Source organism: Camellia sinensis, chromosome 2 (genome assembly GCF_055761805.1).
Source record: "Camellia sinensis isolate YWXY chromosome 2, ASM5576180v1, whole genome shotgun sequence".
NCBI classification, from domain to species: Eukaryota; Viridiplantae; Streptophyta; class Magnoliopsida; order Ericales; family Theaceae; genus Camellia; species Camellia sinensis.
The window spans coordinates 100,433,453-100,457,841 of record NC_138962.1 but is presented as its reverse complement, the minus strand read 5'-3'; positions in this window follow the sequence as shown (position 1 = coordinate 100,457,841).

The following is a 24,389-nucleotide window of genomic DNA, read 5'->3' as shown; positions in this document are numbered from 1 at the left end:
ACCGGTAATGGGTCGAATTGTTGAATGTTAAAATGTAACATTGTTTAAAATGGAGAAAAACTTGTTTTTGAAAACTTGTGCTTAATTTCGGGGACGAAATTCTTTAAGGGGGGGAGGTTATAGCGATCCCGGGTTTACCCTTGTTGTACAGTGATCCGGACATGTGTCCATGGATGTTGGTAGTTGATTATTATCTTGTTTACATCCTTTTTACTTCGTATTTGAGTTATAGGATGTGTTGGGCAGGTTTGTTACAGGTTGGTTGAGTTTAGAAACCAAAACTAGTTGCCCAGATTTTGGCCTGTCCGCTCGAGCGGGGGTTTTGGCGCTCGAGCGGGAATTGCACCCATCCAGTATTTCATGTGCAGTGTTGGACGCTCGAGCGTGGAGTTCGCCGCTCGAGCGGGGTTGTGTGAGTGCCGCTCGAGCGGGGAGTTGGAAGCTCGAGCGGAGACCTGGTTCTGTAAAAGTTCTGGGAGTGTGTATTCGCCACTCGAGCGAGATTGTTGGCGCTCGAGCGGGAGTCTGTGAGTGACGCTCGAGCGGGGTGTTTGACGCTCGAGCGGGTCGACTGGGTTTAAGTTCCGTGTTTTGACTTTTCAAATCACTTTTTCACTTTCTCTTCTCTCTCCTACTTTTCCAAAAACGCCATTGTTGAGCCTCTCACTCTAGAACTCTACTTTCTCTCTAGGTTTTGATCAAGTATGAGTGATTTGCTCATCTTTGGCCTTTACAAAAAAGTTGTTGATCGTCGAGGGCTACATTTTAATCTGAAAATTTCGAGATTTGGAGCACGTTGGGTTTTGTCATCTTCTCCTTTGGGGCTCCGAATTTGAGGTAGGGATATCCTACTCCTCTCTATGGATTTTGTCTTTAAATTTTAGTATTTTGAGATGTTGGGGTTAGTTTGGTAATTTGGTGAAAGTTTGGGGCTTTTGTGCAATTTTACAAAAGTTGGGGTTTTATTCATAATAAACCTAGATGCATGTTTGGCATAGAGAAATGGAATAAATGTTGAATCATTGATGAAAATGGGACCTAAAGGTTGAAATGGTAATTATGGATAATGACCTAATTACATTGTTTGATTAATTGGGATAATTAATTGTGAGAAATGAGGAAATGAAATGTTGATTGAATATCCATTGTGCATTTATTTTCTGTTTAGAAATAATTGCTTTGGGCTATCGGTGGAGGATAGTCGTAATTGTTGTAGACAATGCATGATGATTAGGCAAACGGAAACTAATCAATGGAATGTGTCATGGAATTTGACGGTTGATAGAATACATTAACTGTATGTATTGAGTGATTGTATATAGAACCAAAGTGTTTGTATACGTTATGTGTAGAAGAGGAGATGGGGGATGTACTCCGCGGTTTAGGGGAAGATAGGGGATGTACCTCTAAATCGGATAGTGTTGGGAGAAGATAGGGGATGAACTCCGTAGATACAGCTCATATGCTTGTCTAGAGAAGTGAAGATAGAGCTTATATGCTTATCTGTGAATGTGGATATTGTTGTTATACATATCTGTTGAGAATGTGGATATAGCTTATATGCTTATCTGTGAATGTGGATATTGTTGTTATACATATTTGTTGAGATTGTGGGTATAGCTTATATGCTTATCTGTGAAGGTGGGATATAGTTTTTATACGTATCTGTTGAAAATGTGGATAGAGTTTATATGCCTATCTGTTGAAAAAGGGAAAATGAAAAGTAACTTGGACTCATAAGTCGTATGACATAAATATGTGATTTATGTGAATGTATCAGTGTTGGCCATCTATCAATTGCTAATCTTTTAGTCATTGTTCATGGTTGGTTTAGTGTATTTCTACTGGGCTGTGGCTCACCCTATATGGGAATATCATTTTCAGGTACAGGTAGCATGCCACCTCCAAGGACATAGCTTGGGAGGCTAGAGGCGGACATACTTTGGTCGTTTTACTTTTTGATGTATTACATGTAAATGCAAGCGAAGGGCTTAATGTGTAAACGAGTTACTACTCTTTTGTTGTAACCAAGTGTTAACTTGGAAAGCTGTAAGCCCATAAGGCATTTGCTTTTGTTGTTAACATGTAATACTTATGTAATGGAATTCTGATAAATGGAGGAAAGTAGAACTTTTACATATCAATGCATGTCTTATTTGATGGGTTTAATGTTATTTTTTTGAGGGCGTTACACCTATGATGAGTATATCATCAACATAAAGACATACTATAACATAACCTTTGTTCTTATTCTTAACATAAACACATTTGTCGCATTCATTAATTTTAAATCCATTTGACATCGTTGTATTATCAAATTTCTTATGCTATTGCTTTGGTGCTTGTTTTAAACCATATAATGATTTAACCAATTTACACACTTTTTTTTCCCCCTAGAACGGAAATTCCTTATGGTTGTTCCATGTGAATTTCTTCATTTAACTCACCATTTAAGAAAGCTATTTTTACATCCATTTGATGAATTTCTAGATTGTACAAAGATGCAATAATAATTAGCATTCTAATAGATGTTATTCTAGTAATTGGTGAATATATGCCAAAGTAATCAAGACCTTCTTTTTGTCTATATCCTTTGAGCACAAGTCTTGCCTTGTATTTGTCAATTGATCCATTCACTTTCATTTTCCTCTTGAAAATCCACTTGTATCCTAGATGTTTGCAACCTGGTGGCAAATCCACCAATTCTCATGTGTGATTTTACAAGATGGATTCAACTTTGCTATTTACAACCTCTTTCCATAAAGAAGCCTCAGGACTAGACATAGCTTCTTTAAAAGTTGGAGGCTCATTTTCTAACAAAAAGGTCAAAAAATCTGAACCAAAAGATTTTGAGGTTCTAGCACATTTTCTACGCCTAAGTTCCTTTTGTTTATTTTGATCTTTCTTTTGCCCTTGTACTTGATTTTGTTCTTAATCATGACTAGCAATAACATCATAAGATCTTTTGTTAGTACTAGTCTCTTGTCTAGTTTTATTAGGAAACACATATTCAAAGAACGATGCATTCCTAAATTCAATAATAGTATTTATATGTATTTTTGAGTGTTCTGACTTATAAATCAAAAATCGATATGCACTATAACGCCCCGAAATAATAATGACATCCCATACCATGATATCCAATAAAAGATAACATATGAAATATTAGCCTTTCATTCATATACTTTTATAGTACAAAAGATGACATATGCGAATATACATTCATAAATCCTAGATCCTGAATTTATAGCATATGTCATATAGGAGGGAATCGAGATAAAAGATAATACAGATAAGTTTATGCCCTAATGGCTACATCTTTCCAAGACATTGCTTGGTTACAACAAATGGATCAAGTCCAAAACTGTAATAACCCAACCCTCATATATGCTTTAAGTCTTTTATCATGTGTGATTACATTTTTGATGTGAAATTCCATGAGCAATTGTATTTAATTATGTGGATTATATGATTATGAAATTGTATCTATCGGTTATGAGAAAATCTGTTGGAATTACGACATTTGGATTGTAAATTGAAAGCCTTAGAGGTGTGATAAACCGAAATTGACTTTACAACTATGATTAGCATGATTTCTAGAACATAATATGAAGTTTTGTAAAAATTTGATTCGTAATGAATTAATTGATTTAATTTAGGCTCAAGTCTTAATTAAATTAGCTTAGGCTTATAGCTTAAGTTTTGCTAGATATAAGAGTCACTTATATGAGCCTTAGGTGATTTAGTCTTACCACAACACTAAAAATATCCCATGGGAGAGTTCTAGAGAAAGGAAAGGAGAGAAAATAGAGAAAGAAAGAGAAGATCAACTAAAGCTTGAAGATTGAGGATTTTTGTAGGGGATTGAAAGAATAGAGTTCAAGGTAAGTGTAAATCCACTAAAATACCCTAAAACCCTCTTCAATTGATTAGCATCAAGCTTTAAAAAAGGAAGTTTTCCACTTATCTAACTTAGGGTTTTGAAATAATCATCTTGCTTGAGTGAATATCCATAGAAGTTATAAAGATTCCTTGTATTTGGTTGATTTGAGTGTGATTCTTGCCTTTTGAGTTTGCTTTGAGCTAGCTTGAGAGGAAGCACCTTTTAATCTTTAATTTTTGCATACTTTGAACTCTTATATGTACATATGTTTGTGTATGTGTTTAATAGACCATGAAAAGATGGAGAAATGGAAGAAATGTGGCAAATTGAGTTATGTATATGCAATTAAATGAGTTATGATCTAATTGAGCTTGAGATTTATGTTTATTATGATCATATATCATGATGTTGAGGTGCATTTGCTTGTATCATGCCTTGGAAATGTGTTTGGAAAGGTTGATTTTGTTGGAGTTTCGGACTGCTCAAACAAAGCCCAGGACTACACGTGTAGGGCCCATGGTCGCACGTGCGGGATGCACATCCGCATGTGCGGGGCTCACAACCGCACACGTGGAAAGCAGGAGAGGCAACCTAAGCATTCTAAAATAAAAGCACGTGCGGAGCCATATGTGCAGCCAGTGAGGAAAAATTCTGTCAACTTCTTTTACTTTTTTTGACCGTCCGAAATTGTTAATATGTCCATGTGATCCTTTTGAAATGCTTAAAAATGAATGGGAAGTTAGAGAATCGGACATTTGATTAAAGAGAAAAAGGCTAAGGAAAGTGACTTACTTACAAGTTGTGTGCCATGTGTAGGTCACATACCGGAAGAGACCGCTACACAACCACTAGGGATGGCAATTTGAAACCGGCCCGACCCCGATCCCCCGACCCCGATTTAAATGGTTTTTCCCCGAAAAATACCCCTAATGAGACGGGGATGGTATTCAAAAATTATTCCCCGATTAATTTCGGGCCGGGGACGGTGATGAGTGCCAAATCCCCGGCCCCGGCCCGATTGTCCCCGACTTATATATATATAATATAATATGCTTTATGCTTTATACATATTATATAATATAATATTATATATAATATAATATGTTTTATACTGATTTGCCTTATCTTTTCATTAAAATATCTACACACTCTCTCTCTTCTTATCTCTTTCATCTCTACTCTCTCTCTCTTTCTCTCTCTCTCTCTCTCTTTTCACCTTCTCTGGTCTGATCTCTCATCCCTTCCTCACCGTATCTCATCCTTCTTACTCAGTCAGTCTCTCATCCGTCGTCTCTCTTAGCCTCGTCGTCCGTCGGCTCTGTTGCCTCTCGCCTCTCGCCTCCTCCTCCGTCGGCGTCGCCTCATCCTCCGTCGGCGTCGCCTCCGCCTCCTCCTCTTTCTGCCACGGCAGATCTGAGAAGATCCTGCCACCGCCACTGCCGACTTCGTCCCTCCTCCGCCAGATCTGTCTCTACTTTATTTATTTATTTATTTATTTTTTGATGATGTTGTTGCCTTGATGATGTGTTGATGAATTTTTATTTTTTTTTGATGATGTTGCTTGCTGCCGTTGATAATGTTTATGTTGATGATTTTTTGAACTTTTTTTTTTTTTTTTGATCATGTTGCTGATTGTGAATGATGTTGTTGATGATGAGAATGGGGATAAACCGGGGTCGGGGAAACCCGATCCCCGTAGGGGGCGGGGCTGGGGGGTTGATGGATTTCCCGTCGGGGATCAGGGCCGAGGCCGGGGAACATGGTAGTTTCGAGGATCGGGGACGAGGAGGGTGATCCCCGGCCCCGCCCCGGCCCGTTGACATTCCTAACAACCACATCACAGTGAGTAATAACAGTGTAACAATATGTTTTATTCACGTATTGTACTCGTATGTTTTATTCACATATTGTGCTCATACCTCATCTATTTTGCTCATGAATGGCATATGTTATGTAAGTTATGTTTTGATAGAATAATTGGAATGATTGAACAATGGCATATGAGATGGACTGAGGTCGTTTTGTTCTGTTATAAATGATGGGCTCGAGGCCGTTCTGATGTGAACTGCTTATGACTCATGGCCTTAAGGCCGAGGGAGATGGAGACATGCCGATGTTCATGGATTATTTATGACTCATGGCCTAAGGCTAAGGGAGATGGAGACATGCCGATGTTCCATCTACCTTATAATGTTACGAACATTTGTTAATATGTTGGGCCTAAGGCCGTTCTGTAGTATGTTGGGCTCGAGGCCGTTTTGGAATAAATTCATGACTAAAACCAGCACATGACTTACGAAAATATTCTTCAAGGCTTATGTTCATACACATGAACCTCTTTACATTGTTATTATTCACTAAGCCTTGCTCACTCCGTATTTATGTATATTTATGTTGGTGACTAGCTTGGAGGGCAGCCGTAGGTAAGCTCCAGGAGCCTTTTGTTGACCCTGTTTTGTCGAACTTCCCAAAGAGGAAGTTTTTTTTGCCTTTGTGGAGTTCATGTCACATTTTGTTAACTCTTTGAAGACTTGTACTAGATACATTATCCATATGTAAATATGGAGTTGTTACCTTTTCTATAGACTTGCATAACTTGGACTTGTTTATCTATGAACTATGAATGATGTATATGAGTTCTCTATATAGGGTATGGTGTACTAAGGTCCTGGCATTTAAGCACTACTTGATGGACGTTTCATTTAGTTATTATATTTGCTTCCGCTTTAGGCCCTGTCATTTGATAAAATACTGGTTGAAAATTTTTTTGGAGGCCTAAGCAAGTCCCAAACTTTTAGGGGTGGGTTTGGATTGTGACAAAAACAATTAAAAAATCCCCAGGTTTGTACAAAAGATAATTACAACAAAAGAAACAAAAATGAGCCTTCAACTCCATGGTCCTCCCAAGCTAAGTCCTTGGTGAAGGCATATCATCAACATTTGAAAGTTATTTTCTACATAGGGTGAGCTAAAGCCCAATAGAGATACTTTAACACTAAGTATAAAACTTAACGAAATCATAAGATGAATGCATATGCATGTCTTTTGTCAAACATTATTCTTTTCATCTCAAACAATGCAATGCCATCATCATTGATAATCTTTTACATTAGAAAACAGGGTAGTAGATACAAAACACTGAAAATCTCTAGGTACTTGTTTGCCAGTAGGCTATACAAGCACTACTAAAGTCATTTTATCCGTACTAACCAGAAGGATCGGCACTTAACCACGTGGGTTTCTGGACTTTCACCAAGGACCCTCTAACTAGATTTACTAAGGTATAGATCCCTTTTTGTCAAAACAATCCATTTTCAATATTAAGTATGAGAGAATGCTCAATGTAAGATGTATGAGTAATTAGTTTCAATTGACCTAATTCTCATGCAATTTCTACAACAATCAAAGCTATCCTCCACCAATAGCCCAAAATAGATATCTCTCCTCAATAGACAATTTTCCAATAATAGATATAATCTCATAATTTTCAAAATGGGAGCAATAATATATATCCAACTCCACTCTTATTATCAACCGATACATTTTTCATATCTTTTCAAAACCCAATATCCTTTCTTTTCCTTTCATAAATCTAACATCAATAATTTTCAAACAAAACTTCCTTTATTTCCAAAAATTACATTTACAGAAAGATTCTGCCATATTTCAATACAACCCATCAATATACACACTTCCACATTCCTTCTTAAGCATTTATTTGAAGAACTCCTCTTTAACATTTCAAAATCAAACCCTATATCTAACCCAAATTCCCCAAATCACTAAATCTTTCTAGTGAGCAAATAACCAAGATCATACTAAAGGTTGAAGAAATCCCTACTTTAAGAGTAGAAGAGGAAGAGAGCAAGGGTGAAACTTTTGACGGAGCCAAAAATGAAATCATCTCCGATTAGATGAAGCTTTCGACGAGCTCTACATTTTTCTCCAAGGAGCAATGGTGGAAAAATCAATGGATGATGGAGTATTTAAGGTTTTAAGCAAGAACTAGAGAGAGAAGGGAAAGAAATTAGGGTTTGGGAAGTTTCAGAGAGAGAGAGAGAGGAAATGAAAAAGTGAATTAAAAATCTCTTTTCCCGAATTGATATATGCTCAGACCGCTCGAGCGACCAAAACACCGATCGAGCGTAAGACACAATAAGTGAGATCACTCGAGCTACCAAAACACTGCTTGAGCTCACAATGACCTCCTCCCAGAAGTTTTGCAAACTGCAGAGATCGCTCGAGCTCAAGAAATACCGCTCAATAGAAGAACACCCTACTCCCAGAAGTTTTGTAGACCTGCTAAAATACTGGGAGATCTTAAAGACTGCTCGAGTGGCCAAACCATTGCTCGAACGAACAAGAAGAAAACTGGATTACAACTCTATTGAAAAACCAACTCCCAACCTGTTTCAAACACAACCAACAACTTAACTCAACTACCAACAAGATGATAAAGGATATGAACAACCATTAATGGATCGGGTCTAAACCAGAACCGTTATATACACTATTATTCTTGGCATAACCGATGAATATGCAATCAATGATTTTCGAACCTATTTTAGTGTTTTTAGGACTAGGAATAGCTACTTTAGCCAAGCATCTCCACACTTTTAAGTATTTATGGGATGGTACTCTTCCATGCCATTTCATATGTTGTTTGATTCACTTTTCGGGGTACTTTATTAAGAATATAATTAGTAGAAAGTATTGCTTCCCCCCCCCCCAACAAGTTCTAAGGTAATCCAAAACTTATTAACATGGCATTCATCATTTCTTTTAAAGTCTTATTTTTCCTTTCAGCAATTCTATTTTGCTGAGGTGAGTAAAGAGCGGTGGTTTGATGAATTAATCCACCAAATGGTGATTCATATTCTCCATATCTATCATTTCTTAGAATTTTAATTTTCTTGCCAAGTTGATTTTCAACTCATTCTTATATTGAATGAAAGTTTCCAAAGTTTCATCCTTAGTTTGAATTAAATAAACATAACTATATCTAGTATAGTCATCTATGAAAGTGATAAAATATTTTTTCTCACCTCTAGCTTGAATTGATTTAAAATCACAAATGTCATTATGAATTAATTCAACTGGTTTAGTACTTCTTTCAATTGAATGAAAAGAAGTTTTAGTTAATTTTTCCTCAATACAAATTTCACATTTATGATTTGGATCAATTTCAAATTTAGGTGAACATTCTTTATTAATTAATCTATGCAAAGATCCATAATTAACATGTCATAATCTATCGTGCTATAAATTTGAAGACTCGAGCAAGTAAAAAGATGTATTTTTATTAATCGTAGAAGGTACAACAGTCATTATATTCATTTTGAAAAGGCCATCAGTCATGTAACATTTTCCTACATACATCTTGTTTTTAGTAAGTACAAATTTGTCACTCTCAAAAACTAACATCAACCCATTTTTGCTTAACAGAGATCTGGAAACAAGATTCTTACGAATGTCCGGTACATGCAGCACATCGTTGTAAACACCCCATTTTTTACCGCCCTTACGACTTGGGCGCCAGCGATTGCGCACCCAATGATGAATTTGTATATGCTTGTCAAATGCTCGAAGTCCTCAGCAGAATGCCCCAGCTTTGAGCCTCAAAACCCTATGAACCTCTTGCCTTGTTTTTGGACCAAAACAGCAGTTTTTCAAACCTAAACATCCTAGGACTTGTAGACCCACTAGTATGGATTGCCGGCCATTATAGTGGCCGGTAACCCACTATTTGTGGTTTGCTGTAGACACTCCATTTTTGACGGCCCTTACGACTTGGACGTCCTTGCAGGTACACCTAATAATGAGTTTGTTTGCTCACTAAGCGCTCGAAGTCCTCAGCGGAACACCACAATTTTGAGCCTTTCAAACCCTGTATCCATTTTGTCCCATTTTGGACCATGCCTTGGTCTTTCCATCTTGTAATCTCTGGTGGCCTGCCAGCCATCATTTCTTATCTGTCAATCATTAATGTGCCTTGCCGGCCACCAATGATGGCTGGCCGACCACCAGTGTTTTCTGCAGATATTTTATTCTAGCCGTGCCAGCTATTTGCACAGATGCATACATCTGTCCACACGTGGAGGGCTGGATCTCCTTGTAGAAATTTCATATTTCCTATATATAAGGACCCTCTCTCTCATGTTTTGAGGTTAGAAAATTTTAGACTCAAAATTTTCCTCTCTCTACAATTCTCTCTCTGTCTACAAATTCTCTACACTTTTGCCTATTGACACTACACTCTTGCCTATACACCCTTAACCAAATCCTCTCATCTCTGAGCTGAGGTGTCCTTGAGCATGGTTTGGGCTTTAGAAGGTGTATTTGCTTGGAATTGTGGCCTAGAGTTACTCTTCTCTTTAAAAGGTATAATACTTGCTTTGTTAGCTTGCTTTACATACTTGTTTTCCTATCTTTTCCCCACTATTTTGGGTTGTTTTTTAGCTATAAAAAACTCTGTTTTTATGGGCTGAAATTGGTGTTTTTGGCCATTTAAGGATAAGGGGTGGTTCATCGCTCTTTATTCATTGTTGTTAAGGCCATTTCACCTTTGTTTTCCATTTTCAAACCATCTTTTTTTGGGCCTTTAAACACTGATTTTCAAAGTATTTTTAGTGGTAAAAATCAGGTTTTGAAGTCCAAATTTGGAGGGGTTAGCCTCCCCTCCTTGTATCTTGTTTGCTAGCCTAGTTAGCTCCATGTGTTAGCTTATTTTTCTAGCTTTTTGCAGCTTAATTCCAGCACGTTTTAGGCTCTATTTAGGACTTTTTTAACTTTGTTTTTGGTTGTTTAGTGCATTTAAGTCTTGTTTTGCATAGTTATAGTATAATAGTCCTCACAAGCTTGGTGTTTTAGGCTTTTAGACACCACTTGTTTGAGTTGATTGCTTGTTTTTTATGCTTTTCACACTTAATTTCAACACTAATCATCTCTGCAACTTCCCTCCTTTCTTTGCTTTTAATTTTGCTTTGAAAGTGATTTCAAGCCACTTGTTTGCCTAAGTGTGCAATTGAGATTTCATACTTAATGGTTTAATCCCCTAGGGGGGTTCATTGCCAATGGTATGATACTTGTTTCATACCTAAAACAACTTGTATTTTGAGCTCTCTTTCCATTAGAGGACTTTAATTCACCTTTGGACTTAATTTGATTAAAGAATGGTTGGCAAAGTTAAAATGGGTAACTAAAACTTGGGACTAAAAGTGAACAAGATAATAATTTGGTGTGTTTAAATCGGACGTTAATTTGAACACAAGGAGAATTGGGACATTTCATACTCAAAGTGATGAAATGTCTCAACTTTCCTAGGTCAACTTCTTCCCTTGATCTTTCATGAAAGGGAGGAGGTTTGTGTCTTGTTTTGCATTTATTAAACTTGCACATCTTGAATCACAAGCCATCATGCAATGAAATTGCTTGAGTTGGTGGTTTGTGGTTTGAGTTCACAACTCCTTTGATTTGTCCATGAAAATGAGGGGTGAGTTGTGCAAACAATCCTTGAAAATACCCTGTATATGCTTTGTTTGCCCTCTGTTGCAGCAAGATGAACCAGTGCATCAGTGGCCGGTAGACCACTATCCATGGCCGACAGATCACTATCCATGGCCGGCAGGTTGTCGGCAACATTCACTAGTGGCCAACTGGCCACTAGTGCAAATCTCAGCAAAGTGTTGGTAAGGTGGAGCAAAATGATTCTAGAACTGTTCAATTGTGTAAATAGAGGCTTTCAAGAGCAAAGCAGAGGTCTTTTCGTAGGGAAACCGAGCATGCGCATGCACGTCTTTCATTTCTCGAGGCGGAGCAGCTAATTAGCTTAATTTAGATACTTAGTTAAATTATTGGTTGTAATTGTTTTGTAATTATTTAATTAGTTAGTTAGCTAATTAGTTCATTTGTAGTTGTAATAAGTAGTTTAAACAGTTATTCCTTTTGGTTTGTAATAATTAGCTTAATTAGCTTAAATAGTTAAGCTTAATTAGCTTAATTAGCTTAGCTTAATTATTCATTCGGACTCTCCTTCGTGAGAACATGATGTAATAATGTGTATATTTTCCAACCCCATGTCTTTCCCTTTTTTATTTAACTGCTTTCAATGGTTAGATTAGAGACATGTTTCAATTAGCATACCTTATGCTTCCATCTATTCATCTTGTATTGCATGCACCGAGGCTCGGCGCATCATTCTAACTGCATTGTCATTTAAATACTTCTTTGAATACGTGCTTAGACTGCATGTTATTTAATCAATCCATATGTCATATTAGTAGCCGAGCTTATTAGTTGCATATTGTATGTGTTGCATTAGACATTTTGCATAAGTTAGGAATCATGCATTTTTTCTAACTCTTTTGTTTATCTTAGCTTGGAGTACTAAGTGAGTTTTTAGTGCTTTAGCATACTCGTATGTGTGTGAATGTTGCCATGATTAGAATGCTTGCCATGAGGCTAAGTGCTTAGTTGCTAAATTGCATGAATGCTTGTGGATGAATACCTTTTGTTTGAATTGGAATGATTCGATAAATGTATGTTTTAAGCCCACTTTGTTGAGTGGCAAATTTGCAACTTTAAGCCCACCTGAGGTGGCAAAATTGTAACGCCCTCAAAATAACAACATTAAACCCATCAATAAAGATATGCATTGACATATGAAATAACCACCTTCTTCTATATATCAGAGTTCCATTACAAAAGTATTACATGTTAACAACAAAAGCAAATGCCCTATGGGCTTACAGCTTTCCAAGTTAACACTTGGTTACAACAAAAGAGTACTAACTCATTTACACATTAAGCCCTTGGCTTGAATTTACATGTAATACATCAAAAGTAAAACGACAAAAGTATGTCCGCCTCTAGCCTCCCAAGCTATGTCCTTGGAGGTGGCATGCTACCTGTACCTGAAAATGATATTCCCATATAGGGTGAGCCACAGCCCAGTAGAAATACACTAAACCAACCATGAACAGTGACTAAAAGATTAGCAATTGATAGATGGCCAACACTGATACATTCACATAAATCACATATTTATGTCATACGACTTATGAGTCCAAGTTACTTTTCATTTTCCCTTTTTCAACAGATAAGCATGTTAGCTCTATCATCATCCCAACAGATATGTATAAAAACTATATCCCACATTCACAGATAAGCATATAAGCGATATCCACATTCTCAACAGATATGTATAACAACAATATCCCACATTCACAGATAAGCATATAAGCTATATCCACACTTCACAAAGATAAGCATATGAGCTCTATCTTCACTTCTCTAGACAAGCATATGAGCTGTATCTACGGAGTTCATTCCCTATCTTCTCCCAACACTATCCGGTTTAGAGGTACACCCCCCATCTTCCCCTAAACCGCGGAGTACATCCCCCATCTCCTCCTCTACACATAACGTATACAAACACATTGGTTCTATATACAATCACTCAATACATATAATTAATGTATTCTATCAACCGTCAAATTCCATGACGCATTCCATTGATTAGTTTCTGTTTGCCTAATCATTATGCATTGTCTACAACAATCACGACTATCCTTCACCGATAGCCCAAAGCAGTTATCTCTAAACAGAAAATAAATGCACAATGGATATTCAATCAACATTTCATTTCCTCATTTATCACAATTAATTATCCCAATTAATCAAACAATGTAATTAGGTCATTATCCATAATTAACATTTCAACCCTTAGGTCCCATTTTCATCAATGACTCAACATTTATTCCATTTCTCTATGCCAAACATGCATCTAGGTTTATTATGAATAAAACCCCAACTTTTGTAAAATAACACAAAAGCCCCAAACTTTCACCAAATTACCAAACCAACCCCAACATCTCAAAATACTAAAATTTAAAGACAAAACCCATAGAGAGGAGTAGGATATCCCTACCTCGAAGTTTGAGCCAAAAAGGAGATGAAGACTCGAAGATCAACGTGCTCCAAATCCAAACTTTTTCAGATTAAATCAAAGCTCTCAACGCCCTCTATCTTTTTAACAAAGGCCCTAGGCTAGATTCACACTCTAGGGAGATCAAATCTTAGAGAGAGTGTAAGTTTAGAGAGAGAGAGTCTCGGATCTAGGGTTTGAAAGAAAAAGAAAGTGAAAAACTGATGTTCAAAAACGCTACTGTCCGCTGATATAAAACACGCTCGCTCGAGCGAAGCCTTTGTCGCTCGAGCGACCAGAAACAGAAAACTCTCGCTCGAGCCAAGAAGTTCTCACTCGAGCCAAAAACTCAGAAGTACGCTCGAGCGAAAGAATGCTCGCTCGAGCTAACAACTCAAACCCTCAGGTCTGCAACCAGCACGCTCGAGCGACAGACTTCTCGCTCGAGCGAAGAACAAACCAGACCGCTCGAGCGAAGAAAGCTCGCTCGAGCCAAGAAATGCAACTCTCAGGTCCAGAACCAGATGCAATCGCTCGCTCGAGCGAAGCCACTCTGGCTCGACCCACCAGACACGAACTCAACTCTCGCTCGAGCGACCAACTCCTCGCTTGAGCGAAGGTCCAAAAATCTGGGCAGCAGCACTAGGCTCCCAAACACAACCAACCTGTAACAAACCTGCCCAACACATCCTATAACTCAATATACAAGTAAAAAGGATGCAAACAAGATAATAAACAACTACCAACATCCACGGACACATGTCCGGATCACTGTACAACAAGGGTAAACCCGGGATCGCTATAAAAATCAAACCCTTTTCGAAAAATAAACATGAAATTGAATTGTTCCAATTCTTGCAAACTAGTCTATACTTGCTTGTACGCATCACGTAGTAATGCTAGTCCAAAAATCGGAACAAGAGCATATAATGTTGATAAAAATCATATCATAATTAGTAGAGGCTGATCTTTAATCGGCCGAGCGGGGGTGCTCAATTTATGACCTTCCCCTCTCGTACCCAAGTTCCTGATCCGAGGCAACTTTGGTGATGACGGACACGTGGCTTTTGGCACCAGTCATGGGTTTCCTAAATTTTCCCAAAACAAAAAATATTTAGGTGGCGACTCTGTATCTGGCGAAGCAGTCCAATTTTGGCATTTTTGATTCAAAATCAATTTTCCAAAACGATTTACCGGATTTAGACTATTTGATATTTATCAATTTCACATTGCACTTATGAGATTAGATTCAGAATCATGAGTGTCCGAACTGTAGGGCTTCTTTCGAACCTTCCGAAAGGGGGCGCGAAAAAGCCGAGCTACATCTGCCAACCACTATTAGTGGCCTACCGGCCACTTGTGTGTTTTTTTCAAAACTTTTTGCAAGCTGTGTCAGCTATTTCCACAGATGTATGCACCAATCCACACGTGTCTGTATAGATATTTCTGAGGTGGTCTCATGTTTTTCTACATATAGATGACCTCCCCTCTTGTTTTAAAGGTTAGAAAATTTTGGGAGCAAATTTTTTTTCTCTCTCTCTACAATTCTCTCTCTCTTTTGCAAGTTCTTCACTCTTTACCTATACACTCTAAACCAAACTTTGTGGTGTTTGTGCTGAGGTGTTTTTGAGCTTGCATTTAGCTCTTGAGGGTGTGTAATTTTTGGTTTGTAACTCAAAAAGGTTATCCCTCTTCAAGAGGTATAATTCTTAACTTGTTTCCCTTCTTTATTTGACATCTTTTCTACTATTTTTGGACTGTTTTTACACTAAATTTCTGGGCTGAAACTTGCGGTTTAAGGCCATTAAGGGTGGAGGGGTGGATCGCCCTTATTTGCACCTAACTTCTTAAGCCTTTGCCCTTGTATTTCCCACATTTCTATTATCTTTTTTTGAGCTTTTTACTACTGAATTTCAGAGGTTTTTTAGAGGTTAAAATCATGTTTTGAAATCCCAAAAATAGAGAGGGTAGCCTACCCTGCTTGTGCGTGCTTATTAGCTTAACTTTCTCCATGTTGTAACTTACTCTTTTAGTCCTTTTGACTTCAATTTTAGCACTGTTTTAGCCTATTTTAGGACTATTTTTTTTTTATGTATTTGTTCCAATCGTGCTTTGTATTGTAGGCTTGTAGTGTAATGGTCTTCACAGGTTTGGTGGTTTAGGTCTTAGCCACCAACCTATTTGAGTTGATAGTATTTATTTCCTACTTTCCATACTTGTTTTCATCTCTAAATCACCTCTGCAACCTCCCTCATTTCTTGTTTTTTTTCTCTGTTTTGAAAGTTGTTTCAAATTACTTGCTTGTTTAAGCTTGAGATAAAGGTATCATGCTTAATGGTTTAATCCCTTTGGGGGTTCATTGCCAACGGCATAGTGTCTCTCTTATACCCAAAATAACTTTTTGTTTGATGCTCATTTCTATTAGAGGACTTAAAGCTCATTTTTGGACTCAATGAATTAAGGAATGGAAGGTAATTAAAATGAAGCAATAAAATGGGACTAAAAGTGATGCAAGATAATAAAGCAATTTTGTGTTCAATTGGACGTTAATTGAACACATGAAGACTTGAGTCATTTCATACTTGTTAAGTGATGAAATGGTTCAAGTTTCCAAGGCCAACCACTTCCCTTGATCAATCCATGATAGGGAGGAGGTTTTGTTGGTCTTTTCTTGCATTTATTGAAATTATGTCCCTTGATTCATAAGTCATCATGCAATGAAATTACGTTGATTGATGATTTACGAATCAAACATACCCCTCCTTTGACCTGTTTATTAATAAGGAGAGGTAGGGTGGACAAACATCCCCTGAAAATACTTTGGTTTGTGCTTTGTTTGTCCTCTGTTGCTGCAAGAAAGAATCGACATTAGTGGCCGGCAGACCACTTTTACCGGACGGCAACCCACTTTTAGTGGGTGGTCGGCCACTACTTCGGGGTTGCCGGCCACTTTTTCCAGCCAGGAAGTGTCTTTTTTCTAGCAGAGGAGAGCAGAGTAGAAGCTAAGGTGGAAAAACAGTGCAATTTTCTAACTGTCCAACAGAGGCATTCCGGTAGCAAAACAGAAAGCATTATAGGGTGGAAATCCGCGTTCATGCATGAGCCATCCCTCGATCCTCGGGATCCGTGAAGTGATGTTATAATATTAGTGTTGTGCTTGGAATAGCGGACTTATAATTAATTAGTTAAAATGGCTAGTTAGTTTTATGTTGTACTTAATTAATTAGCTAGAATAGTTAGTTAAATTTGTTATTGTAATAATTAGTTAATTAGCTAGTGTAGTTAATTTATTCCATTTAGTTTGTAATAGTTAGTTAATTAGGTAATTAACTTAGCTAGTTCATTTATTCGGACCCTCTTGTGCGAGGGCCAATATGTAATAATGTGTATGTTTTCCAATCCCACGTCTTTCTCCCTTTTATTTATCCGCTTATGATGGATAGAATAGAACATCATGTTTATTTTAGTATTTCCCATGTTTGCATCCAGTTGTGTCGCATGCATCGAGGCTTAGTTCATCATTCTAACAAGCATTGCCATTTATTACTTCGTTGAATACGTGTTTAAACTGCATGCTATGAAATTGATTCACACGGTATATTAGTAGCCACGCCTATTAGTTGCATCATTGCATGTGTTGCATTAGTCATGTTGCATTAGTTAGGAGCATGCATGTTTTCTTAATTCTTTTGTTTCTTTTGGCTTGCCTTGGAGTACGAGGTGAGCATTTTTCTGCTTTAGCATATTGCATGCATGTGATTGTTGCCATGTCTAACATGCTTACCATGACACTAAGTGTTTAATTGATATACTTGCTTGAATGCCTGTGGATGAAGGCTAATTGCTTGAATTGAAATAATTTGAGTAATGTATATATGAGATCGCTTTTTCAAATGGTACATACTCAAAACAATTTTCAAAAAACAAACATGAAATCAAAGAGTGTCAATTTTTGCAAATTAGTCTATACTTGTGTGCGTGTCACATAGTAACAATAGTCTAATAATCGGAACAATAGCATATAATGTAAATAAGAATCACATCATGATTAGTAGAGGCTGATCTTTGATCGGGCAAGTAGGGTGCTCAATTCATGACCTTCCCCTCTCGTACCTAAGTTTCAGAGCCGAGACACTTTGGTGATGATGGATAAGTGGCCTCTGGCACGAGTCTCGGGTTTCTTAAATTTTCCAAAATAAAACATTTAGGTGGCGACTCTGTATCTGACAAAGCAGTCCATTTTTTGGCCTTTTTGATTCAAAACCGATTTTCCAAAAGATTTGCTGGATTTGGACTCTTTTGTGTTTATCTATTTCACATTGCACTTGTGAAATCAGATTCAGAACCATGAGAGTTCGAACTGCAGGGCTATCATATCCGAAAGGAGCACAAAAAGTCGAGCTACAATTGTTAAGGGTGAGTTCCTTTCTAGATGTCATCTTCAAAATAACCTTTCATTGTCCTTCGACTTTAGAAGTCGAGGAATTACCCATGAATAGTTGTTCTCCATTGTCCACCACAGAACATAAGGTTTTTGTCAGCACAGATGTAATGAATGGCTCTAGTGTCCACCCACCATTCTTTGAGATTTTCGACAAGGTTGACCTCAAAGACAACGACTGAAAGGTTTATGTCATCAACACCATTGGTGATTCAGTCTACTTCGGTGACATTGACTTGAGCAGGTTTCTTACTTTAACTTCCTTTACCTTTGCACTTGCTACGACAATCATTGGCCTAATGTCCCTCTTTGTCACAGATGTAGCATTTTCCATTAAACTTGAACTTCTTGGTGTCCCCTTCCTTAGAGCCTTGTGAAGAACTTTCTCTGGTCAATTTTCGGTTCTTCGCTTTGGTGCATGTTCCACCACATTAACCTTTGACTCCATAGGATGCTTTCCAACCCTTTTCTCAGAAGTTCGGTTATCTTCCTCAATTATCAATCGCACAATTAATTCTTCTAAAGTCATTTCTTTGCGCTTGTGCTTGAGATAGTTCTCGCATTCCTTTCATTCTTGTGGTAATTTTTTAATTAGGGTAGCAACTTGAAAGGACTCGCTTAGTGACATGCCTTCTGCATGGATGCCATGAAGAATTAGTTAGAGATCTTGAACTTGGCTAATCACAGTCTTTGAATCAACCATCACAAAATCTAAAAATTTGCCCACCATAAATTTCTTTCAGTCGGTATCTTCTATTTTGTATTTTTTTCTCCAATGACCTCCATAATTCCTTTGTTGCCTTGATAGGACTATAAACGTTGTACAATGTATTATCAAGCCCATTCAAGATATAGTTGCGATAAAGGAAATCCGCCTGCTTCCAAGCATCGACCGCAGCAACTACTTATTGGTTGGTTTCATCCTCTTTTAGAACAGAAGCATCCTCACGAAGGAAAGATTTAAAGTAGTAAGATAGAATAACATTTTCTGCTACCATCTTTTAAAGTCAGTTCCTAAGAATTTTTTTGGCTTTTTTCCCATGCTTCACCAGCACTATCACAACAGTAGGAGGAATTGGGGCAGTCGCAACACCGGTCAGATTAAAGGTTTGAGCAGTTTCAGTAGTCATGAATTCTAAATTATAAAACATAATTAGAATTAGAATTTTATACTACACAGAAAATTAATATAAAACACATAATATAATTTTGTAAAAAATAAAAAGAAACAAAATTGTAACTTTTATTTCAAATTAATTTGAAAATAAACTTTTATTTAATCAAATTAATTCCACATAGAATATTATTTTCGTAAAACTTAAAAAATTAAAATACTAAAAATTAGAATTTTAATTAATGAAAACCTAGAATATTATTTCTGAAAATTCAGAATTAATTTCTGAAAACTTCACAGAGAAAATAATTTTTGTAATAAAAACAAAAAAGAATTTTGAAAAGGAAACAAGTGAAAAATTCTGTATAAACTGAATAATTCAACTCTATCTTAAGATTATTAGAACGATCTTCTGTGTATAAAATAAAACTCAAACAAAGAAAATAAATTATTTACAGGAAGTTCTTGTACCAAAAAGTTAGAACAACAAACACACGATCAAGTTGAGTGTGTGGTATTTTGTTCTTAAGACATATTCACCACCATACAGGTGCTCACAGATTATTGGCATCTATCTCCTAAGATACAATGATCAGTATCACAGATTGCAGTAGCACTACAAATAATCTGTCTTGCGAACTGGAACCTGAGTTCTGCACTCTAAATTTCTATAAACTAATATGAAGAACAGATACAGGAAAGAAAGAAAAAGGGGAAGGAAATGGATGAATTGAATCTGCTGGAGGATCCTGTATTTATATGCAAAGAGGTGTCTATTCAGAAGGGTAGAAAACCCTTCGAACAGGTGTGAAATTTTGAACTGCCAAAAAATGAAGAGAGGGGACTGGAGTGGCACTGTTTCGGGAAGCAAAAATTCGAATTTGAATTTTGGCGCAAAAGTTTGAATTAATTCATTAGGAATTTAATTTTTCTAGCAAGAATTTAAAAAAATTAATGTTAGGACTCGACCCATATCACGCACCCGTGACCAGCCAAACGACAGCAGCTCGTGTGTAGTGGATTTGAGCCAAACCCACTTTGTCTATAACTCCCCTCCTTACAAAACTTGGGGTGCCCTTTGGGGCCCATCCCAAGTATGTTAACCTGTAGCTTATATACCCATACGAACTCTCTTATTGTTTCTATGTGGGACAACCAAAACAAGGTAACCCACATTTGTCTCTTTAACTTCCTATTTCACGAAACCAAAAACAACATAAACTTCCCATTTACCCATAAATGATTATGACGAATTGTCTTCACCATGTGACTTGCCATGAGGCAAGGAACACGTCACTACTTGGACCCACCTCAAAAGACATGTGGGAACTACTTAAATTTGGGCGCAAATTGGCCCATATGCCTATAAAACCAAATTTTCCAACAATATCTTTTTGCATCAAGTAATGTGGTAATGAAATTATTTGAAATCTTTGCCAATCAAGAGAATTAATTGTTTTTTGTAAAGCTAAAATTTCACTCTTGTACCAATAAATTTCATCCTCACAATGCCAAATCATTCTTTTCATTTCATTTGTCATGCCATTATGTTGGCAACAGGTAGTAAAATCAGTATACATGGAAGATGAGGCATTCCAATAATAATTCATACCCATTAGAACATTGCCACTCCATTGGTGGTTTGCATCCATAGGTACATAAGATGTAAACATGCCACTTGATGGCATAATTTCTTGATATTTTGTTTGTATCATTTTCCCCCCTCCAAGCTAGGATGATGTCCTACTAAGTGTGCCAAAAATTATTAGTAAAATTTTTGTTAGGCTTAGCTCAACAGAGCCTTAACCAAAATTTCACCAAACAACACAATAATCAAGCAATTGTGTTGAGGTTCTATGTCTTGAAAGTTCAAGGACTTCCTTGGAATAAAAATAATGGCACTACAAATAAGAAAAAAAAAAAAAAGAGAGAAGAAGAAGATGATGATGTAAATGATTGAATGAACAATCGAATACAAGTAAAGTACATTATGACTACTCATATCTAAGTTTAAACTACCTCTATCACTACTAAAAAAAACACTTTTTGCGACCGCTATAAACCGTCGCAAATAATAAAAAACAGTCGCAAAAGACTTTTTGTGACGGCCCATGCGACGGCAAATGGGGGTCGCGAATATGGGGGTGGCAAATACTTTTTGCGACGGCAAAGCAACGGTTTGCGACCACCTAAACTACTTATGGCGACCCCTATTTTGCCGTCGCAAAAAACAAAGAAAAATACTAACATGATCTTTGGCGACCATCTTGTTACCGTCGCAAAAAATTGAAATAAATAAATAAATAAAAGTGTAGCGTTAAGTACTCTAGGAATAACAATGACAAGAATTCAGATAGTATAACATTTTATAGTTTTATTGAACATTCTATTTGAGTCTCAAAATTTGAGCCATATGTAAAAGTTATTACAACTAAAAACTTGGAAAAAGTTCTTTTATGAAAAAAATACAATCCAGAACTGGCCAATCTTCTCATCAATTTTCTTGCTCGGGTGTTTCTCCACTCTATCAATGAACTGACATAACACCTTGTACTCTCCAGTGCAAGAAATGAAAGCAATATGACGAGGGGAAAAGCTCCTTCATTTACACGCATTTGTTCTCCATTCCATAGTAAAAAAGAAATACTTAAATCTTGATATGTCTCTCATACTAGAAAAGGCATCTAAGAGTTTTTCAATCTTGAGCCGATTGATAGAAAGGGACCACCGACATATTATCAGTAGAAGACATAAGAGACTAATTGATGCACCTTCACTTTCTCATCTCGAATATGCTCAGGTGTAAGAGAAATAGCCTTCTCCATAGCAATGAGGCAAAGAATCTGCAGTTGGCAAGAATATATGTCTGTTACATCTTAAAGAAAAATGATAAACAAATTGGAGGGACTGTTGTGAATAAATTTATATATCTATCATTTTAATATTATCTACTCTAACTTGATTTCAAGTATTCATCCACAAATACATGCGAATTTTTACAAAAACTAGCTCCACATCATACTGCATAACTCACTAGGACAGTCTAGCACTTCAGTTGTTGCCAATCCAAAGTATATAGGCTTTTTCACACCACCATTTCCGTGTTTAAAAGAAGAGATGACCACTTTTAAGTAGACAGAAGGGATAGACTAACATGTATTAATGCACCAAGTAAATTTACACCTCTTCTACCAATGATTTGAAGACATGAAAAGGAACAATCCACTCCGGACAATCTATCCGCTCTCCTTTATGTGTCATCTGCAATTTTTTTCAAGTTAGGAGCTGAAGTCTTCACAACATAATAAGTCAAAAGTGCAGCACTTGGTGCAGCACTAGGTGCAGCCACAACTACAGCCACAAGTGTCACACCAAGTGCACTAGGTGCGGCTGCAGCTGCAGCACCAAATGCAATCTCAGATGATGCTTTAGGTGCAGCCACAAGATCAATACATTAAAACGAATATCTGAAAAATATGTCCTTCCGGTCGTATGTGGAGGCCCACGAAATCCCTGATTAAAAGAATTCTTCTTAGCAATCGCCTATGACATTGGTTAGCATATCAAAAATTAGTTATTTATCATTAAAACATTAATTAAAATTTTATAAAGAATACATATACCTGCACTTCTTTACTCGCCCAATATTGCACAAGTTTCCTCCACTGGGTTGGCACTATGTTACTAGGTACTCTAGAAGCAATGTCCGGATCATTCTTGAATGGAACCCAATACTTAGACTTTGTCTTGCTTTTATGATCTTTCCACGATGTCCTACAAAGTCGCATACAAACCTCCTTGAATTCATCTGGACAATATACCAAGTTGTCCTACAAAGCACAAATTGAAAGCCAATTTCATCCTCATAATTATAAAGCATACACAAATGCACAAGCAAGCTAATAACTAATAACTAAACACAATTAACAAGAAATCAGAAATCAGAAATCAAATAACTAATAACTAATAACTTGGAAAAATTCAAAAATCTAAGCATAAACCCTAACCGTAATTAGCAAAAGGGAAAACTATATACCTTCACCTCCTGCCAAATATTCTCCTTTATATCAACATGCATCACATTCCAACTGAGATATGTAAGTGGGACTCTATGCCCGCTGTGCACGATTAACCCCAATTGTCCCTTCAACTTTTTGCCATCATTCTCTACCGGCTGAAACTTATCATCAAATTTTACTTGGATCTTAGTGCCTGTACCCCATTCCTTTATCCCTCGGGTGAATCCTCAACCTCGTCGTGTTAAGGTAGTTGATATTGTATGTGGAGATGAAACAGATGAAGAAGATGGTCCATCCATAGTGCGAGGTAGCGAAGGACTTGCCTGCACACGTAAAGCCTGATTTATAGTGCAAGGGGCCTTAAAGGTCTTCCTCTTTCGCTTTATCCTAAAATGAAAGAAATATGAAAAGGTTAATACACAAGAAATATGGATATCAATTTACTAATAATATAACACAAGATATAAATATAAACAACTGATACAAATTAGTTTCAAAACAAATAGAACTTCATCAGTAAAGTTTACCTCGAAACATATGGAGAAGATGGTCCATCAATAGTGTAAGGTAGCGAGGGACTTGCCTGCACACGTAAACCCTCATCTATAATGCAAGGGGCCTTAAAGGTCTTCCTCTTCCGCTTCATCCTAAAATGAAAGAAATATGGAAAGGTTAATACACAAGAAATATGGATATCAATTTACTTATAATATAACACAAGATACCTATTAGCATCCTCGGTCATCTTTGCAACAATTCTTCCTTTGGGCGATACTGATAACTGTCAAGATTGCAAGTTAAATTCAAAACCAATTTAATACATGAAAAATAGCATCAACTAACAAGATAAATTCATAAAAAACTCCTGCGAATACTGACAAGAGAGGCAACATCAACTCCAATTTCATCTAGGACCTGTCAAGTAAATAAATAAATAAACCAATAGAAGAACAAGAAAAACATAAACCAATAGAAGAACAAGAAAAATTAAACAATGAACCTGGTTG